Consider the following 20,400-nt stretch of genomic DNA (forward strand, 5'->3'; position numbering starts at 1 on the left):
ATTCAGTCATGAGTAATTTGCATGGAACAGTGTAGTGAAACTAGCTACCCTCAGGTAGCTAAGCAGTCTGAAAAAATCAGGCCTGTGTATAACTACAGGTAAATTTTAAAAGGTTCCTCAGACAAGGGATCCAAGCCTGAAACAGAGCAACAAGCCAGGAAATATTTAGGTTGGTTTATATTTATTTATGAATGTTTGTAGCAGATGGTAACCAACATTTCATCAGTGTGGCTGTTTAAGCAACTTAAAAGCTGTAACAAACAGCCCAATTTATGTAGCAGCTTGTCTGCTTCAGCCCACTCTCACTTGCATTACCCAGAATGGCTCCCATTACAATTCATCACAGCTAAGTAGCTGAAAAAGCAAATAGTGCAAAACCAGGAAAGCAGCATGGTTGTCCAAAGCTAGAGATCAGTGGTTTCCTCATCACAGATGCTTGCTTTGAGAGATACTTCTGCGCACAACAGTTTTCAGAAGATTTCTCACTCTCACAGTGTACCTGGGTTATTACAGCTTGTAGAGACTACAGATGCAGACACTACCTTAGGTGCTAGTTAGGTATAATTTACCTCACCACTTTCTTTTCAAGAGAGCACATTTAAGAGATGAACTAAGTTAGTCTGCTCTTTCCCCACATTACCCTCATTTTCATACAACGGCTGAGGTGGCTTGGATGAGGTGAGGGCTAACAGGTGAAGGTGGCTAATCAAACGGGTGTCTATTATATAAATTGGTTAAAAAATACTGTCTGAAGAAAAGAGATGGAAATGAGGGTCTCAGCTTAATTTTCCCCAAAGAAGGCCTCATATCTAAGAATATTGTACTTAGAATTGTCATATAGAATATTCAGTTTTGTATACCTCCTAATGAAACAGAGAGCTGGGCTGCTGTCTCTTAGATACCTTATTTGTTCACAATCGAGAATAAAGATTATCTCTTCATAGGCAGCTGGACAAAACTACTTGTGATGCCAATTTTTTTTATCACCATAAAAAGGATGGGCAGTATGAGTAAGCAGTGATTTAAAAATGGAACCAGGAAGGCTTGTTTTGTAAATATGTATTGTGAAGCTGACTTTCCTGTTTCTTTTCTAGAAAGTTGTAAGGAAAAGAGAAGTAGCTGGTTAAGGAGAATGTCACTGTAGATGGCTCAGAGTAGAGTGTACCACCATCATTTCACTGTCTGACTTGGCAGGGGCTGCCTGGTGTCAGAAACCCATGCTCAGCAAGAGCTTAAAGTGTGTTCACATCAGTGTCTGAGAGAGTGTTATTGACTGTACAGTTGCACTCATTTGTTCCTTCCTGGGAAAATTCTATCTACAGTCACAATGTGCAGCATCACTCAAAACCGTGGAGTCTGAACTGGAAATTGTTGTAGTTTATGCTGATTTAATTGATTAGGTTGAAATTGCTAAGATGCTGAGAATAAAAGGATTTTTTTTCCTTTTCTATCTTTCATTTATATGTATGCTCAAAACCACTTTCATGAGAAAATCTCCTAAATTAGGAGTGATGTGCTTTAAAAGATTCTTTCTGTGTGACTGGGCACGTTCCACAGCAAGTTTTGTTTAAGACCAAGGTGTTCATGTTTAGATCCAGTGCTTGCCCACTTGTACACTTTTCTGAGGTCCCCCCTCAGAGCTGAGGAGCTCTGAGCTTACACATTAGCCCAGCGTGGGAACATTTCCATGTCACAGCGTGACTGATGCTCCCATTGACTCGTTATTGCTGTACCCATTTGTGTGTACTGGAGCATTGAGCCAGTAGCTCTCTGTGTGCCAGGACCTGCCATTGTGCCACCCATGGGAGCCCTGGCATGCCTGGGAATGACAGGGCAGTGGGTCAGGGATGCAGGACTACCGATACTGGCTTCCCTGAACCCTCACTGCAGATCCACCCCGTCCTAGAAACAGACAGGCACTACATTAGTTTTGGGTCTTAAAGCAGCTTCAGACTGAAATTGCCAGACTGGGGAGGGGATGATGGATGTGTGCGGGCTGAAAACTGGCTGGGAGCCCTGAATAACTCTCCAGCCTAGACACCGGCGCTTTGGAGACTTTGGCAGCATCTCCACTTAACCTTCTACCAAGTGCTGAATCATCCTGCTCAGCTGGGTTGAGCGGCACCTGGCCAGGGGAGGGATGCCAGGGACACCACTGTGCTAAGGGGCTGTGCCTGTCTGGAGCTCAGGGTGAGCTTTGAGGTTCAGGGTGAATTTTGGGGTTTGGGACACTCCTGGTTCCTGGATGGGAGCACAGACTCTCTCCCACCCATGCAGGGCTGATGCCTCCAGAAGTACGCAGACATGCAGGGCTTGTATCAGAAAAAGGCAGATATACCAGGCACCAGGCAGGCAGACTTATGTGCTTTCCCTTTTCTCCCTTTGTTGCAGAGTGGAGCCAGTGCCTTGTCATCTCTTGGGAAGCAGAAGCTTTGGGCCTTGCTGCTGGTGGATGCAGCCAGTGCTGTTAATTGTCTTAGAAGTTCCTGGTAATGACATATTTAAAATACATCAGATTACATTTTCATTAGTGTTGTCACTTCTGGAGTGAGAGGAATGCCGAGTGGTGATCATTATTATTGCTTTAACAGATTGTGTCTGTGCATGGCTGCCACCTGCCACTCTCAGTTCTGTGCTGTGAAGAGAGTCCTGGATTTAAATCCTGGTGATGTTGACCTTATTATCAGTTCCGTGTTTTCAAAGCCCACAGAAACCTGAACTCAAGTTATGGAATTTAGAAATAAATACAAAAGAGGTTTGTCTTATGGTTTGGCTTCTAGGTCTTTATAATCCATACAGGCAATTTTTCATTTTGTTTCCACAGGCTAAGATTTCAGTTACAGGAAGAAGGGAAGGAAGGGGAGAAGAGGGGAGGAAAGGATAGATGAAATGAAGAAAAGGATGAAAGAAGGGAAGGAAGATTAGAAGGGAAGGGAGAAAGGGAAGAATAGCAAGCAAGAAAAAGAAGAAAAGGAAAATAATTTGTATAGAACAATGCCAGGAACTGTACCTTTTAGAAAAGTAACTGGTAAAATAATTTTCTTGTAAAACCAGAGACAATAGTTCTGTCAGAACATGGCTCACTGAACAAAAAAATGCGGAAGGCAAAGTAAATGAATATAGGTTATCTAGCAAATTATGGACATTAAGAGGGTTGTAGAGCCCCCCATTCTCTTCTCATTAGTTCTGTGGCTTGAACTAGTGAACTTGAGATTTCTTGTCTTCTCAGTACTCATGATTCTTGGGACTCACAGCAGTCTGTGTAATGGGTTACCTTGGTGTTGAATTTTATTTTATTTTATTTTATTTTATTTTATTTTATTTTATGAATTGAATTGAATTGAATTGAATTGAATTGAATTGAATTGAATTGAAATGAGAGCTGGGAATTCAGAATTTTGCACTCAAGTTCTACCTTTACTTTCTTGGCTATTGAATATGCAAATGCAGAAGGACAGAGTAATTTGGGATCTTTGGTTTCCCTAGCTGGCTGAGGGTCACAGACGTGATACCAGAAGTGGAATGGGGGATCCAGGAATAATTGTTTGGGTGATGGTATGAAAGTACGAAATTATTTTGGGGAAAAGACAGTGCTCTGACCTTTGTCTGGATGCCCCATCTTCCCTAAGAACTGTCAAGGCAGTCATCTGGATCAGGATGAAATATGGCATAGATTGTTTGGAAAGTGTGGCTTATGCTGTGTAAATCCCTAAATTCAGCAATTTAATAGGGATGTCCGAATTTAAACCAATGGCAAGTTTGGCCATGTCCTTAATTTGTAATCCAAAATCTTTGTCACAAATCTGGAGAAAAGTACTCCAAACTTGGATCCTCAACACTGGGAACCGTTATCATGTTAATGCAAACTGTGGATTGGCTGTGGTCAGAGGTTTGTGCTATGCAATGCTTCCATTTTAAATGTGTGTAGAAAGAATGGATTTTGTAGTTGAAAGCCTGATAATTCTGATATCCTTGCTCAGTTTTTTAGCACCATGTGTTCTTCCGAATTGGAAATTCCTGACAAATCATATGAGCAAAAGCTTACTTTATTTCTCCATGCAGTAGGCAAACCATTGGAATTACCAAAATCTGGTTGGGCAAAGAAATATGTTTATAAAATGATTGGTTGAAGTCTTTGTTGTCTGAGAAAATGACTTTTTAATGTACTGGCAGCTGTCCCCCTCTGGCATGTTTTCAGTTTAACAGTTTATGTTAGAGCCAGATCATTTGTTTCATAACTGTCTGTAGCGTAACAAACAGCACTTTTAAAACTTCCATCAGCCCACACACCATATAAATGTTATCTCTCCCAACTGGGATACTTTTCCAATCACTGTTTTCTTAATTGTGCCCGAAAAATGCCTAAATAATATGGTCACATGAGAATCCTCTTTTAAAGCCCACACAGTCATTTGAAACATTTGGATGTTTTTATTATGTCATTTTAATTTAGTCAAGGAAGCTACCCAGTGTATTAATGCTGAGTAAATAAATAAATAATAAATAAATTTGCTAATATAGTTCTATAATGCTTATTTAAATCCTACCTAGGAAAAAAGAAAATAAAAAGTGTTCTTTTCTGGTCCCTAGACCTTCCAAACCCTAGTGTGTTAGGCACAGTGGAAATACAATCTTCATACTTTGCTTTCAGATATGAGAGCACTGGGCTTCATGGTCTCCTTCTTCCTTTTTTATCCAGTGGTGTTCAGCGGACCCAGGCTGGTTTTGTGAGTGCAGAAGTCTGCACAGAGTTAGCTATCCATGCTTCCATCCCTTGGGCATCCTACAGGACATCCTCACCACCATTTTGGTGCAACACCTACACCTTGGACTGAAATTTGCATTCTAAACACTGAAATGAAGTCATAGGAGTGGCAGCTGGAAGTGAAACATAGAGAAGCTCTCTCCTTTTCCATCTGAAGTGGTCTTTTGACATCATTTTATCTCCTTAACTGTATGTTGTGGATGTGGCAAAGCAATCTCAGCATTGGATTAATATTTTTGTTACTGGCAGTGTGGTGCTCCCTTTCCCTGTTCCATAGGGAAAAGAGAAGATTATAGGCCAATTGATCTGTAATACAGACTGATGCCACCAATACTCATTTGATAAGGGTTCCTTACATCCTTTTGAAGAGATGTTACTCATTTTACTAATTAATCCTCTCATTGTGGAACCAGAGCAATCCTCAAGCAACTTAAGGCTTAAAGATGTTCTTTGATCATAACAATAGCATTTATACCATCTCCTAAATCCCATTCTTCTAATCAATTTTGCAGCTAAGTTAGGAAGGATCTACTGTAAGCAGAAAATTTTCTTGCTAACCACACAGTAAGTGTTGCCTGTCTTGGGGATATTTCTGAGATGCATCTGTGTCCACGATCTGTCCCCAGGCTGTAGCATTTGGAACTGAAACACTTAATCTGTGTCACAATAATGTGCTTATGGACCATGTAAAAACAGAACAAACAAACCGTTGCAAGTCTTGCAGCACAAATGAATGGATGCATAAGGAGGGGGAAATACAAGCTGTCTCTAGGAAGAAGTGTCTGGATAAAACATCTATAAACAAAAGTGTATCTGGAGGGTGGTTTCTTAGGTGAGAAACTGAAGCCCCATTAAATAAGTATATGTTAACAGGCTACTGCTATGGGCAGGAAAGGTGGTCTTCTGGTCTGTGGCTTCTGAGATTTTCACTATCATTTGTAACAGTACTGATGTGATACTCAATATGAAATGTGGAGTTACACAGGCAGAATTACCAAGATTGTACTGTGCATGGCATGGCTTCCCTTTCCCTTTCCCTTTCCCTTTCCCTTTCCCTTTCCCTTTCCCTTTCCCTTTCCCTTTCCCTTTCCCTTTCCCTTTCCCTTTCCCTTTCCCTTTCCTTTTCCCTTCCTTCACCTCTGACGACTTCCAAATCACACCTAACTCTGGCTCAGGGTAAAGGCTGGATGTCATGACTGCGTTGGGCCCTGGGAGCTCTCATTGTACATAGTGTTGGTTGTGTGCTCATCACAACCCTATAGAAGACTGCAGCATGTGGAGCCACATGAGAAGTTTGGGCATAAAGGAAAAGTCAGGAGGGCTCTTTTGGCAGGAGTTATGATGAACAGAAAGCTCTTTTAACCACAGAACTCACCATGTCAGGAAGGCTGATGTTCAATGGCAAATGAAGCATAATGTAATGCTCAGAAAAGGAGCTGTGGGACTTGTGTGAATGTCTTAGATGATCCAGTTTTAAACCTGAAGAGCTGCTAAGTCAAGGGAAGTACTTGTTGCAATTGTTATTTAATCTATCTCTTTGAATTATTTGAATAACCTTAGCAAAGATCCACTCATTTTGGAATCTGAGAAGCCTGCATTATATCCTATGTATGTGACATGTCTTTTATAACATGGGCTCCTATTATTGAACGTCTGGGAAAACGTTCCATGTAAGCTATTTTAGCTAAAGTTGCACCTGCAGATACATTACAGCTCTCATCGGAACATTGGTCTGTGGGAACCAGAGTGAGGAGAGACACCAATTCATCATTGGTGCCTGCTCTAGTTCAGGCACCAGAGCTCCAGTGTGCTCCCAGATTTGGTAACAGAGGTGGAAGCAGGGGTTATCTTCAGGGCTAAACAGTTTAATTGTGAAGTCCCAGCTCTCAAGTGTTAGGAAATGGAGGAGCTGCTAGCAACACCATGTGCAAAGATCTCAAATCTGGCTCATTTTTCCTTCCCCTCCGGCTTGGGAAGCTCAGACTCATGGTACGTAGACAAAGCAGCCATGTCTACCTGAGCAAGATTCAGTTCTGGGGAGCTCTGCCAGCATAGTGGCATTCAGTGTGGGCTTTTCTCAAAGTGTCAGGAGTTTGGTGCAGCACTAGATGGAACATAACTCTACTGGGTGAAAGCAATGCTGAGGAGAAAGCTGGAATTAACCCACAGTACTAGAGACAAAAATATTAATAATTCTGAGTACAATTTTCATAATTAATAAAAAAGCCCCTTTAGTTCAGTGTTTTAAATTGTGGAAGCTCTTACAAGATGCTCTCAGCTTTGAAATGTGTCCTAAAGTATTTTTTTCATCTATTCATATGGCAGTGGAGTGTCAGGAATGTCACATTCTGTGTGTGCAGATGTGTAATAGCATTCATGAGCTTCTGTGATGACACAGGTTTTGTTGGAGTTGTCTGAGTATAACAAATCTCAAATAAGTGATTGTACTGAGTAAATTGTCTACACTATTTTTTTCCCACTGCAAACAGAACAGATCAATTTTTAAACAGGCTGGATAAAACTGACACAGAATTCAATGTGGACAATTTCAATTATATTTTGCCTAATATTTCCTGAACTCTTATCATAATTGCCTTTTTGTTTGGTTGGTTGGTGTTTTTTGTTGTTTTTGTTGTTGTTGTTTGTTTTTTGTTTTGTTTGTTTGTTTGTTTGTTTTTTAATGGTTCTTTCTATTCAAGAACAAGCAAAGCTTTGGAAAGTGTTTCCTCCCATTAATAAACACGGGAATAACACACACTCGTTCACGTAACGTTTTGTCTCTTACACAGCTACAAAAGGGGCAGAGCTTGGGAGAACTTGGTAAGTCATTTCCCCATGCCAGAGCTGAAGAGAGCTGCACTTTGATTTCTTAGATTTCAGATTTTTAGATTCTTCGATTCAGATAATTGCAGTAGGATACTTCTCCAATGCATTAGTGAAAGCCTTCAGTAAGACAAATGTGTTTCAGCAGTCAATATTCACGGTTGAGCAGATGAGCTGCAGCCTCAGTATTTTACTGGGGAACATGGTGCTGTCTGCCTGATGAGCCATTGTGGGGGGTTCATGACCTCAAATGGTCATTAGGGGACCCATGTAAAATTTTGTGAAGAGGCGCTGTCAATCTAATACAGATGACAGCGGCCTGACTCTTGAAACTCTCACTGCAGTTTCAGCCAGATGCAGTATTGTCTTAGATTATGATTTACAGGACATTTACATGATATTTCAGAGCAAGCAGAACAGCAGCAGCAAGTAGGGCAGCATGCCTGAGCGAGGTCTCATATATGTGCATCCTTAGAGGAACAGCCTTTGGAAGGACCTTGATTTACAAGACACTCTCTTGCCCAGATAGGCTGCTGGTTTTGGGGATATCACAGGTCACTCTGTCTACCTCTCAGCTCATCTGGTTTCTGTCCTCGGCCCTACACCCCTGCTCTTGGGGCTGCTTGTAGCCTCATCCACCACTAGCACACAGAGGCATGACCCAGGCCAAGAGAGCGATTTCAGGCAGCTTCTGGCTGAGCAGACAAATGCCTCTTCCCTACCATATCACTCATTCCATAGCTCCTGTTTAAACCCTAGCTGAAACCAGATGGTGGTGAATGTTCTGCTGAGGTGTGAAACAGAGGGCAGTCTGGAGGGAACCTTGCTGCCTTTTCGCTCCCTCTGCTCTTGGGGGCACATTCCCCAAGGCACTGGGATCCCTGGGGTACTGCTTCTGGTATAGAGGGAAAAACTCAGGGAAAAACAAAAGTCTGAGGCCAGAGGGGACCCACACTCACGTCTTTAATTAATACAGTGCTTTGAGACTGCAAAGGTTCTACTTAATAGGACACATAAGAAATAAAAGATATTTATGTTCTAGAGCCTTCTGTTTTAAACTGCAATGTCAGCTAAAATGTGTGTATTTTCAAATTTAGCTTTCCTACTATATCAATTCCAGAGCCAGTCACATTTTCCTTGTGGTAATATTGCTAAAGTAATTCTCAGCTGAGCCCATAGCTTTGTGTCTCATCACTCTTTGATAACTGGAAACATACCACAGATATTATGCATGTTCTGGAAATGAAGGATTATAGGAAAGGGTTGTCTCATCCATGAGAGAGACAAAGTATTTTCCTGTTAAGAACATCAGCCACAGACTGTCTTTTGGAGTAATTCACACTCAAAAGGTTCTCAAACCAGTTTTAGTTATCCACCTTCCCTTTAATAGCCTCAAAGTGCCTGCATTATGTTCATGGTGGATTCAGACTTTTTTTTTTTTTTTTTTTTTTTTTTTAATTGCAGCAATTAAAAATATTAGATCAAAACCACAGTTTGGGTGGGGTGAGAGGAAGATTGTTGTTTCACACTTTACTTAATTCTCATGCCAGCCCTATTCTGGGCAGCATGATGAGCAAATGTCCTCTCTAAAATGGTTTTGTATTACTGAAATGCCTATCACTGCTTCATTTTGTTTTCAGCAATATTCCTGCCCATTGCTGGGTGTTCCTGTGAGAACGAGATGCCATCTTGTGGTTAGATTTTCATCTCCCGAGCCTGAGCTTGCTTTTCCGAGAAACTAGTTCAACTGTCTTGACAGCTTGAGAATGAAAAATAACTAAACCTGCATTTTTGGATTTCATTATGAACTCAAGTCCTCCACTAAGACCTACAGACTTTTACAACAAAAACTGGACAGTTTCGAGGTAAAATTGCCGGCTATTAATCAACACGTAGATTCTGACATTTGGAGATAATAGTTTTTAAGTTACTGAAACAAAATGCTGATATGGGCAAATTCTTTTTTTACAAAGTTGAGCAAACATATTAATTTTGGGAAGTCTAATGATTTTGTGAAGCTGCTTGGAAAAAGGTGCAAGCATTATTCAAGAGAAAACTTATGTTTTCCATAATTTAGAATGATAAAAATAACAGTTAGGACTACTTCCTACTGTCCACCTAGCTTCTCAACCTCAGGTACAAAGCTGAGTAATAGGAATCCCAAAAAGCAAAATCTGCCTGGAGTATAAAGTTTATAGACTTTGGGAATTCTTACTTAAATACAGATTTTTGTCCAGTAGGTTATTCAAATGTTGCTCATAAAGTCAAAATCTATTGGTTTTGAGATGCTACTCCCAGTGCTCTGATCTATTTTGTGCAATATAAAGATCCACTTTCTTATTCCATCCTCTTCAGTAAATGAAGGAAAAGCCAAGGGTATGATTGCAGAAATCTTCTAGCAATAGAGGGTAACTGCTATCAAGGTTTCTTCACAAGGACTGTACCACAAGCTCTGTAGGCAGAGCAGTAGAGCCCTAATTATGTCAGAAACAGCTCCAGTCTCTGGAACAGCTGAGGAATGAAAGCAACAACGTGCATATGATGCTGCTTTACCTCCCACTCCTTTTGGGCTACAAGTTCAGTCCTCAAAAACAGTTTACATCTTTTGGACCTGGGTGCAGCTGTACACAGTCTGTGGACAGACCCTGCCTGTGTTGGGGCTAAATGGACTCAGCGGCATGCTGACCATGGCCACATGTCCCTACTCAAAAATGAAGCATGCCCAGAAACTGCCCTGGGAGTCCGGACTGCCTGCTGTGGGACAGCCCACGTTTGTGCCAGTTCACCATCTGGCTGGCAGATGGAGGCGGCTGTAGGCACACTGCCTGCTAGCCAGGGCCACCCTGCTGCCTTCACTGCCAGACTGTGCCTGGAAGCAGCTCTGGGGAGCTCTCACAGCCACAGTGGGAGCCAGGGCAGGTTAGAGTAGACATCTGTGGTCCTGTGCTCAGGAACCTGCTTGGATTGACTAGGTGAACAAATATCAAGCAGTAGAGGAGCTATGTGTGCAGCCAGGGGAGGAATAGAGCGACATGGATTGTTATAGGCTGTTTATTTGTTATTTGGTGTAATTCTGTGCATTGCACAAGAAAAGACCCCCACAGCTGAGGAGCTTGCAGGATGAGGGTCAAAAGGAAAGGCTCAGGGATGGAAATGCCTGGCCAAAGCTGCCGAGACAGCCTTTGGCAGTGCTGTGACCAAAACCCACCTGTGCAAAGTGGAACCTGCAGCCAGCTCCTGCTGGTGCCCCTTACCCAATCAGCACCTGGCCTCATGCCTCAACTGAGCAGCGGGATACAGGAGGGTCTTACCACTTCCATGTCGTGTCCACCTCCATGCTGGAAGCGGGTGCTCAAGGTGAGTTAGGAGAGTGGAGGAGTGGGATGTTCTCCCAGGCCAGACATGTAATAGCCCCAGACAACACATGCTGCCACATCTTAACTGGTATAAATTGTAGAGGAACATAACAAGTAAAAGTGTGAGTGTAAGCTGAGGATACAGTGAAGAAAGAACCTCTATACTGCTTTTCTTTTTGGCAGCAAAGAGGCTTTTATTCTCACTGCATCGCAATGAGGGCTTCAAAGCCCATTTAAGTGCTTGTTTGCCTTTCCTTTTACTCTGCATTGCAGCTGGCATGACCAAGGAAAACAGCTTGTTCTGAATGCACATTATGGCTTGGCCAGTGTATGTGTAAAGCAGAAGTGCTACAGCACCATTTCATAGCCAGCAGGCATCAGGATTAGAGAATAAAGTGGAGGACATGATGGCAGTTCCATTTCTCCTGCGTGCATCCTCATCCATGTCAGCACATCGGCTCTCTGGGCTTTGCTCAGACAGCCACATGGAATGGAATGGAACCAAAGGAAATGCAAACTGCCAGAGCTGGGTTATTGATATCTGACTGACTGCTCTCTTCTGTGGAATTTCTCTACATCCACACATTTATTTTGAAAATTTTACCGAACAAGCATGAATTTTTGTACTGGATGCTGGGTTTTTTCTTGTTTTTGTTTTTGTTTTTGCTTTTGCTTTTGTTTTTTGTTGTTTTTTTTTTTTTTTTAACTTGCTGCTACACTGATTGGTATTAGAAAAGAGATGTGAAGAAATGCGTTTTTAGTTTTTTGCAAGTGATCCATTCCCCTCCTCCCTATAACTGTCAAATTTGACAATTAGCAAATAGAGCAGCACCACATCCTGCCTCGAGTCAGCTCGGGAACACACACTACTGCAAAGTCAGCAGGATTAGGAACTGAAGTGTCTATAAACATCAGGTGTACATAGACTGTAGAGGTGAAAGCAACCCCAGCATTTTTTCACTCTGGTCTTCTGCATAAACAGCGCATAAAGCTGTTCTCTCCAACTGGATTACAGCCTGTTTTGAAAGATACTTATTTTCATTTTAAAAGCCTGTGCATTTCCCCTGACAAATCATTCCAGCTGTTAATTACCTTATTTCAGGGAAATTCTGTCCTATTTCAAGTCTGAGTTTATCTGGAAGAGTTCAGCTTCTAGCTGCTGAATCCTGGTAACCTGCTGTCTGAAGAATGGAAGAACCAGGCTGGAGGAGCTGCGCCGTTTTACTAGGGAGGAAGGGGAAATGTGTGGGTGTTGCTCCTGTGTCACTAAAAAAGCAAATGGGCAGTGCCAGACAGTGCTGGTAGCAGACTGCAACCCTATTAAAGTTTTCCTCCTCCCTTTTTCCCGTTAATTCATGCCTGTAAAAGTAACCCCCAAACCAGCACTTTTTCAAGCGTAGATATCTAGCTAAAAAGATTGTAAGATCTCTTACCCTTTCTCAAACAACCAGAATAGCTCAGTTCCATGAATCCCTTCCTCATTCTGGATCCTTTTTTGTGTCCTTTCTTTGAATCTTCCATCTCCAACATCCTCCTTGGCAACACACTGTTCTAGCAGCAGTCTTACAATTGCCACATACAGAACCAATATAACCTTCCAGCCCCAGCCTGACATTTCTTTTTATGTTGATTTTTCTGTGTTACAGCCTATCACCAAGCCTTCCTGACCTCGACCTCACTGCAAGCTGTCTTTTCCCTCAGCTGACACAAATACATGGACATATCTCCAACAGGGTGGATGCAAAGTCTCTCCAAAGACAGACCTCCCTTGCAGCAGGGTGGTTGTCCCCAGGCCAGGCCTGGAGTTCTCCTCATGCTGTGACATCTTCAGTCCTTCCCTGGCCGGTCATGCAGAGCTGTGAGTACAGGCCTTGGTTCCTGGTGGTCTCTAACAGGTTAAGCCCCTCCGATGTTTCTGCTGAAGTTTACATTTCTGCTTCTCTCAGAATCCCAATACCCTGTCACTGATTAGGAGTTCACACTTACACATTGATATTAGGAAGAAGTTCTTATCTGTGAGGGTAGCAAGGCACTAGAACAAGCTGCCCAGAAGAGCTGTGGATGCCCCATTCCTGGAAGTGTTCAAGGCCAGGCTGGATGGAGCTGGGAGTAGCCTGATCTAGTGAAAGTTGTCCCTACCAAGGGCAGGAGGGTTAGATTGGATGACCTTTAAAGATCCCTTCCGGCCCAAACCATTGTGATTCTATGATGTATGAAAAGTTGCATGAGCCATATTAAGTGACCTAAGAAGATTTTAGCAGTCCAAAAATGGAAAGAAATACTTAATCTGGGTGCCAGCAGCACACAGCAGCCTGGAGAACCCACATCCTCTTGCACCCAGACACCCACCACTGCTCTCAGGGCAAAATAACCTGTCTGAGTATAGTCACAGAGTTTGTACCAGACTCAGCCCTGCTTCCCTCCTTACAGTTTAGCTTGTAGAAGCTGGTCAGGATTATTTTGCAGCTCTAAACAACATGGATGATGCTAACAAAACACCACTGTAGCATTTCAGTAACTCTGAAGTGACTCCTAGAAAGATCAAAACAGACAGCGATTAATTGAAAACTCATGAAGCTATTACCATCCTCCCACATGCTAGAACAGACTTCTTGCTCCCACTGGTTAGATTTCTTGGGTAAAAAACTAGTTTTCCGATTTTTTTGTTATGTAATTTTTTAAAAATATATTTTAAAGGAATTATTCAGTAATGTTTATCTATAGTGTTAAAACTGCTGAATGTAGGACACTGCTTACAAACTGGAAAAATTCCTGTTATTCCCACTTATTTTATGTTCTGAAAAAAAGTCTGACCATTTTGAATAAGCAAATAAATATCCATTTCTCTGCTTTCACCTCAGAAGTATAACAAACACTGTCAGTTCTACCCAGACCCAGCATGAAGGGCTTGTCTATCACTGTACCTGCTGACAGTCCAAGCTAATCCTTTCGTAGCAGTTGTCTATTAATATTTAACAGTCTCCAACACTCTGGATTCAATGATCAAAATTGGTTTTTGTAAAGTCATCCTGTAGCTGGATTTTTTTTTCAGTTTCTAACACTTAATCATTGCCATTGTGAAATATTTTTGATTACTTAGAAACTCTATCATGATCTTAATACATTTTTTGTAAATAATTACTGCAGAAGTGGCAAGTTAATTTTGCAGTGCAAAGTATTAAGACAGTACTAATACATTATTGGAGAATTTAGTCACAAATAGGAGACAATTCTTCTACTAATATAAACATAATTTTATCCTTCAGTTATTATTAATTTATTTATTTTACTTTTATTTGGATATTTTGCTTATTTAATTATTGTTTTCTACCACCCCTGAACACACATAAGATATTTTTATCTATAAATAAAATATTATCTGTATTCAGCAATTAATGTCAAGTAACGCCATTAGGACTTTAAATAATTAAACATCAGAATTTATTTATTGCAATAAGGCACGAACTAAAACTGAGGTAAAGATAGTCTCAGACTACTTTTCCAATTTTAAATATACTTGAATACTATATTCATGTCAGGCTCATAATTTAAATGCATTCTTTGGTTATCCGTTGTAAAAATTATTATCTCGGTAAATTTGCTTGGTAATGCTGCAGAAGCTCCCAAGTAGCTGCGTCATAGGAATTGCACAGCACCCAAATTGTGACAGTGAAAAGAGAATCCCTCTATTCTTCATGGCATTTTCACAAAAACAAAAGGCATTTCAGTTTATCTGGTTGTCATTTATGTGTCCTATTAAAAAAAAAAAAAAAAAAAAAAAGGCTAATTAACTATGCCATACATCTGTCTTCAGGCTTTTTATGGAACTTGCAGCTGTGAAATCCAGTCTCTGAATATGTCCTTTCTTTTTCTGTGTCCTTTCTCTTTCTCTGGTCTTGGAAGTGAATGATGTGAATAGGTTAAAAAGCCAAAAAGTAATAGGACAAACAAAGGTGCATTTACCTCCCTGCTGTTAGTGGAGAAAGGTGAGTTTTCACTCTAGCCCTTATGGTAGAGGACAAAGAGTAGTGATGTTTCCTTCTTTCTTCCACCTGCAGTTTATGGACCCTGTCTGATGCCTAGATGGGAGAAGTGGAGTTCCCACTGTAGGATATTTGGGCAAGAGAAAATGTGCCTTGGATGGCTTCATTTGTGGAGCTTTCCTGGCCCACTCCTCATCACTGCTGCCAGATGCTGCCATAAGCAGCAATGTCTCACTTGGAGATCTGATTGGAGAGCTGACTACTTTTGATCAAGGAAGATGGGCAAGGTCTGAGGAGACCTCTGGAAGGTGTGTGATAAAATCAAGGAGAGGAAAACTGTAGTGAAAAGTATAAATTGATCAATGTCTACCTTATTCTACTGCTGGTGTAGCTGAGGGAGTCTTAGAGACCACTGGTGGCCCTGGACCCATGCCCAGGAGGCCACTAGTGTGCATCAGGAGTGTTGCAGCTGGGCCGAGAGATTCTCCATCAGCGAGGATGTTCACCCTGCTGGCAGGGCTGGACAGGGCTAGAGCTGCACTGCAGGGTGCACCTGCATTAGTTCAGCTCAGCAGGGAGATGTCACAGCAATTATCCCAGCCCAGGCACCCCTTCAGCACAGCACCTCAGAGATCACAAAGCACTTTTGTGTTGCAGGGTCTGTGCTGCTATTGTATTAGGGGCAGCGTTAATAATGACATGAGACTCTCCAGCTTAGAAGCAAGTGAGAGCAATCTTTACTCTTCAAAGTCCTCTTTTATAGACTGGTATGAGAGAATAAAATTCCATTGGGTAGCAAACCAACACATTACCATCATCGGACAGTTAGCAATAACACCCCTCGACCATTTCTTGCAAGTAAACAACAAGAAGACAAACAACACCTGCAAAAGTTGTTTTCCTTCTCCAAGGATTGTTCAGATTCCTCCTCACAATTTCTTAGGCCATGGTTCTCAGGCCAGTGTGAGAAAGTTATGTGACTTAGTTTCACAGACACTGTGCTGCTGCTGCCTGATCTCTTGCATTCAACATCTCCAGGTCTGGATTTCCTTGGAAAAACTGAAGGGTTGGTGCTGCTTCAGGAGTGCAGTGGATATGTCACAGCCATAGATGTTCTTTCAGTTTACAAAGCTGGGCTAGACCTGGAAATATGGCTCATATAGGACAGGTGTAGTATAGGCACCAGGTCCTCAGCACAGATGTGTCACTCTAGACACCTGCTCCTATTGATCCACAATATTTACTGATACAAAAGCCTTATGGAAGAATGCCACCCCCTCAGCCTCCTGCCTGCCCACCCCAGCCCTTGCTGTCTCTGCCAGCCAAGATCTGAGCTTTGACTGGATCACCAAAACAGCCTGGGTCAAGGCTGAGAACATGGGCTGTCTTTTGTCTTGAGCTGAACCGCTTGTTTGGCAGGGCTGAGAGTGCAGCATGTTGCCCTGAACACAGGAAAGAACTGCTCAATACTGGGGAAGAGCAATCGTCACCTTAGTGTTGCTGAGAGTTTGCAGAAACAGCTTTTTCCTGTCAGCCTGACTAGAAGCTGGAACATAATTCCAAGGCGCCTTTTCACATCAGCCTCCCTTCTCTCATTTAGTCCAATTAGTAGGAGTTTTTGAGGTCAAGTCAGTCAATTTAGGAAAAATATAAACACCATCGACAACTGACACTTGAAGCTCAATAGCTGTGCAAAGGTTGCTCAGTAAGAGTAGGTATCATATTCCTCTTTATTCTTCTGTGATCTGGCTCCATGATCCATTGATGAGGGCAAAAGTATTTTAATACATTAAGTGGAACCTCAGCCAGCTTTTGGATTGATATAATTTGTGGCTGATGAACTCTTGTTCATCATCATTGAATTCTGTAATAGGTTCTTTCACAGGCTGCTGTTGGGGAAAGCTTGCCAAGTCTAAACTGTTTTTTCTTGGGGCTTTTCTGTATGCTTCTAAACCCCTGGGTGAAGCTTTAAAGGTTAACAGTGAGACCTCAGGAAATAATTACTGTTTCTCAAAGGATATCCTCTGCATGGCATCTTCCTGCATTACTCAGTGAAACTGTTGAAGGCATAAGATCAGTTATTTTAAAGTATCTCCCAACAGACAATTCCACACGCTATAATTATGAACTGAGGTAAAAAAAAAGTGATGAACTTTTACAGTGATGAACTTGCCTAGTTGACTAAAGCTACTTATTTCCTTTTAAATTATTTTTTGATTATTAAATCTGTTTGATGTGGAAATCAGCGTGGAAATATTTCTGCATCAACTTTCTGAAAATCAGGCAAACTTACATCTTGCCAGCACAGCTGGAAACAAAATTGAGATGATATGAAAAATGACATAAGTAAAGAATTTTCTAGAAAGATTTTGTACAGTTAAAGGCCTATTGATCAAATGGTATTTGCATAGAAGTTTTACTAGAAATGGCAGCAATTATAGTTAGAGATCATCAAAACTTCTAAGAGCTCCACTCCTTTTAGATTCATGTGCAGTTGTATCTCTGCCTCTTCCTCTAAGAAAGAGAATGGTTTGGGGGGTTTTTTTTAGTTTTATTTGTTTGCTTGCTTGTTTGTTTGTTTATTTGTTTTAAAACTCCCTTTATACCATGTGGGGTTCCTGTCCCATAGCTTACTGGTTGGTCACTAACTAATCTGTGTCAAGAGGGACTTCACCTTGATCGGAGATAAACTTCAGAAGGAAAAGGAAATTTATTCTATAAAAGTATTATGACATTTGATTACAGAAATTGGTATTAAAATGCATGAAAATGAAAAAGAAGTGCTGTTCTCCATGATGTTTAGCAGTTTGAGCTCCCACATCTCATGTAACCTGAGGGCCTGGCACTTGACTATCCTCACACCAAGGAGTGTCCTTTGTGACTAGATTTTCTCTCTTTGTTCAATACGCAGTCCTCTCCCTACCCATCTTGTCAGCCTGCAGGATGCCCTTCCTGTTGGAGTCCAGGGCATTCCTTTGGTTGCCCTGGAGGGTCAGGGACCTGGGCAGGGGGGTCTGGGACCCCAGCCCAGAGCTCAGAGAGACACTGGCTTTGATTTCAGTCCATGGGAAAATCTTCCTACACTGAGAGAAGGTTTACAGGCCACAAGAATGTGAGAAAATAGTAGTTTTAGGTTTCTAGCATTGAAGTGAATGGGGACAAGATGGAGAATCTGGGGCGTTGTCTCCTTCTTCTTCTCCTTCTCCTTCCCTCACTCCATTGCTGCATTGACGTGGCACAAAGTAGTTAGTGAGGACTGGGTCAAAGTAAAGATGACCTTTTTAGTAATAGTGATAGACATTGGTAAGAAATAGTAAATAAGAAATACGTAGTAATTAGTATAAAAGATAAGGACAGCCCAGATCGGGGGGAGACGTGAGGAATCCATGCAGCTGCGAACATCTTGTTGGACTCCGAGAAAATTGTAAGATAAGAAACAATAAACGAAGTATGCAACCTTGAAAAATCTAAACCTGAGAACTCCGTCTCTTCCTTCGGCTCGGCTCAGAGCTGTGCAGGGGAGCAAAGGACCCTGAAACCACCTCAATGTTGGGGTAAGCCCCCGACACTTCCCACCTTTTCTTCCATTCTTCAGCACAGTTTTAACATCACTGAGCCCTTCTATCCCACCTGCCTGTGATCATTTATAGATCTTCCTTCCAGAGCAGAGAGACTCATCCTCCTATTCCGTCTCCTGGAACTGGGTTCAGATATTCAAGGTACAAAGGCTTTAAATGGGATATATCCTAATCCTGGCAATTCCTCTGTACTTGCACTGATGCTGCAGCCACTACCGAGCAGATCTTTCCTGCTTAAAGAGCCTCTCTGCTTCTCATATAATTTTCAGGATTGGTACAGCACTTTATAAAGCCCGTGCTATGAGAAAAGTGCTATTTTGCAGTGCTGATACCTGATTATATCCACAACCTCTGGCTCCGTGCTAACACATTGCCCAGGGTACAGGTGACAAATTAGTGACTGGGACAATGGACTCAGAACTCAAATGGAACTATCCAGCTTTTCCAGCATGTCCCTTTTCTCCCTTCACCTTTTACTGGTTTTAAAAGTTCTGTTTATGTTTTGTAATTGGACAATCCCAGCTCAGCTTCAGTGGCTGCACAGAGCAGGACTCAGGCCGTGGAGCACTGGAGATCTGTTTAGGCACTGATGTTGCAGGCAAAACTGCTTCTAAGCAGCCGCTTCTTGAAGGTGCAGAGTTGTGGGAAGCGGGGGGTGTGGTGTTCCAGGCAGGAGCTTCACAAGAGCAGGGAGTCAGGAATGCCAAATCCTGCCGATGGCAAATCCTGCTGGTTCTGGGGGAAAGATGCATGTACCTCCCCAGGCCAAATCCTGCCATTAATCGTGGCCTTATCTGGGGAGGTTTTTCACCTTGCAGAGCTCTGTGCAAGGCGCTTGAGGAACAAAACCCCAACAGGGGGAAGGTACCAGGGATTCTTGTGTTGGTGATATCCTGCTGTTGTGAGAAGCAGAGCCTTTTTGACCAGTTTTGCTCCATGGCACTTCCAAGAAGTCAAGCCAGGCAGCAGAGTTCCTGGGGACTTCTTGAATACTAGAGGTGTCATTATGGTAAACATAAGTGGGGCTATGGATCTTGTTCATTCAGGTTAGAACTTACATCCAGCACGTGCCGGGTGCCTTGGGTCTTTCTCACTGTGCCACTGAGCATCCATATTACTTGTGTTCAGTGCTAACTGATGCTCTGAGAGAGGCTAGCACCTGCTTCCTGTTAGAATTTGTTTAGTTCACAAAGATTAATGGGCAGGAAATTATGCTGTGTTTAGCACCAGTCTGTAAAAAGCTGACGACTAGTTGTGCAAAAATGGTGTCTCCTGGAAAATCAAGATCAAGCAAGCAGCTAGAAAATGCAGTTGGCATCATTGCTGTCAGAATTGTGCTGGCAAAATTTACCAGGGAACAGAGTGGCTGCAGAGCATCAATCCAACCTCATACACCACAGAGTGCCATAGCTGAAGATTATGCATCCTTGATGGAAGTTAGAAATCCATTCTCAGGGGAGAATAAACTTCACTCTGCCCTCAGTGAATAATTCAGCTAAGGAGTTTTGCTTTGGGCAACTTGTGAAAGTAGCAGTGCTCCATGGATAAGATGGTATTTCTGAAAGCTTTATCCATTAATTTAACATGACTTAGCTCAATTCCAGCCTTCCTTATCCAGCACAGTCCATCTTCTGCTTTGCCAGTCAGGACTGATGTATTCCTCTGTGGCACAAAATGAACCAGCTGTTTGCAGACATCAATAACTCGCTTCCATTGCAAAATGAAAGAGGAGCTTTAGAACAACAAAGTCATAGAGAATTTCCACCGCACTCAGCAATTTCTTGTTCATTCAGTGCTGTGCAATATTCATTGATGGATAAAGTTGTTACAAGAACAATTTAAATATAAGATTGAAGTAAATATGCATAATGCTTTTTGCAAGATTTTTAAGAAAA

The sequence above is a fragment of the Hirundo rustica genome, chromosome 2 (assembly GCF_015227805.2).
Source record: "Hirundo rustica isolate bHirRus1 chromosome 2, bHirRus1.pri.v3, whole genome shotgun sequence".
In the NCBI taxonomy this organism is placed as follows: domain Eukaryota; kingdom Metazoa; phylum Chordata; class Aves; order Passeriformes; family Hirundinidae; genus Hirundo; species Hirundo rustica.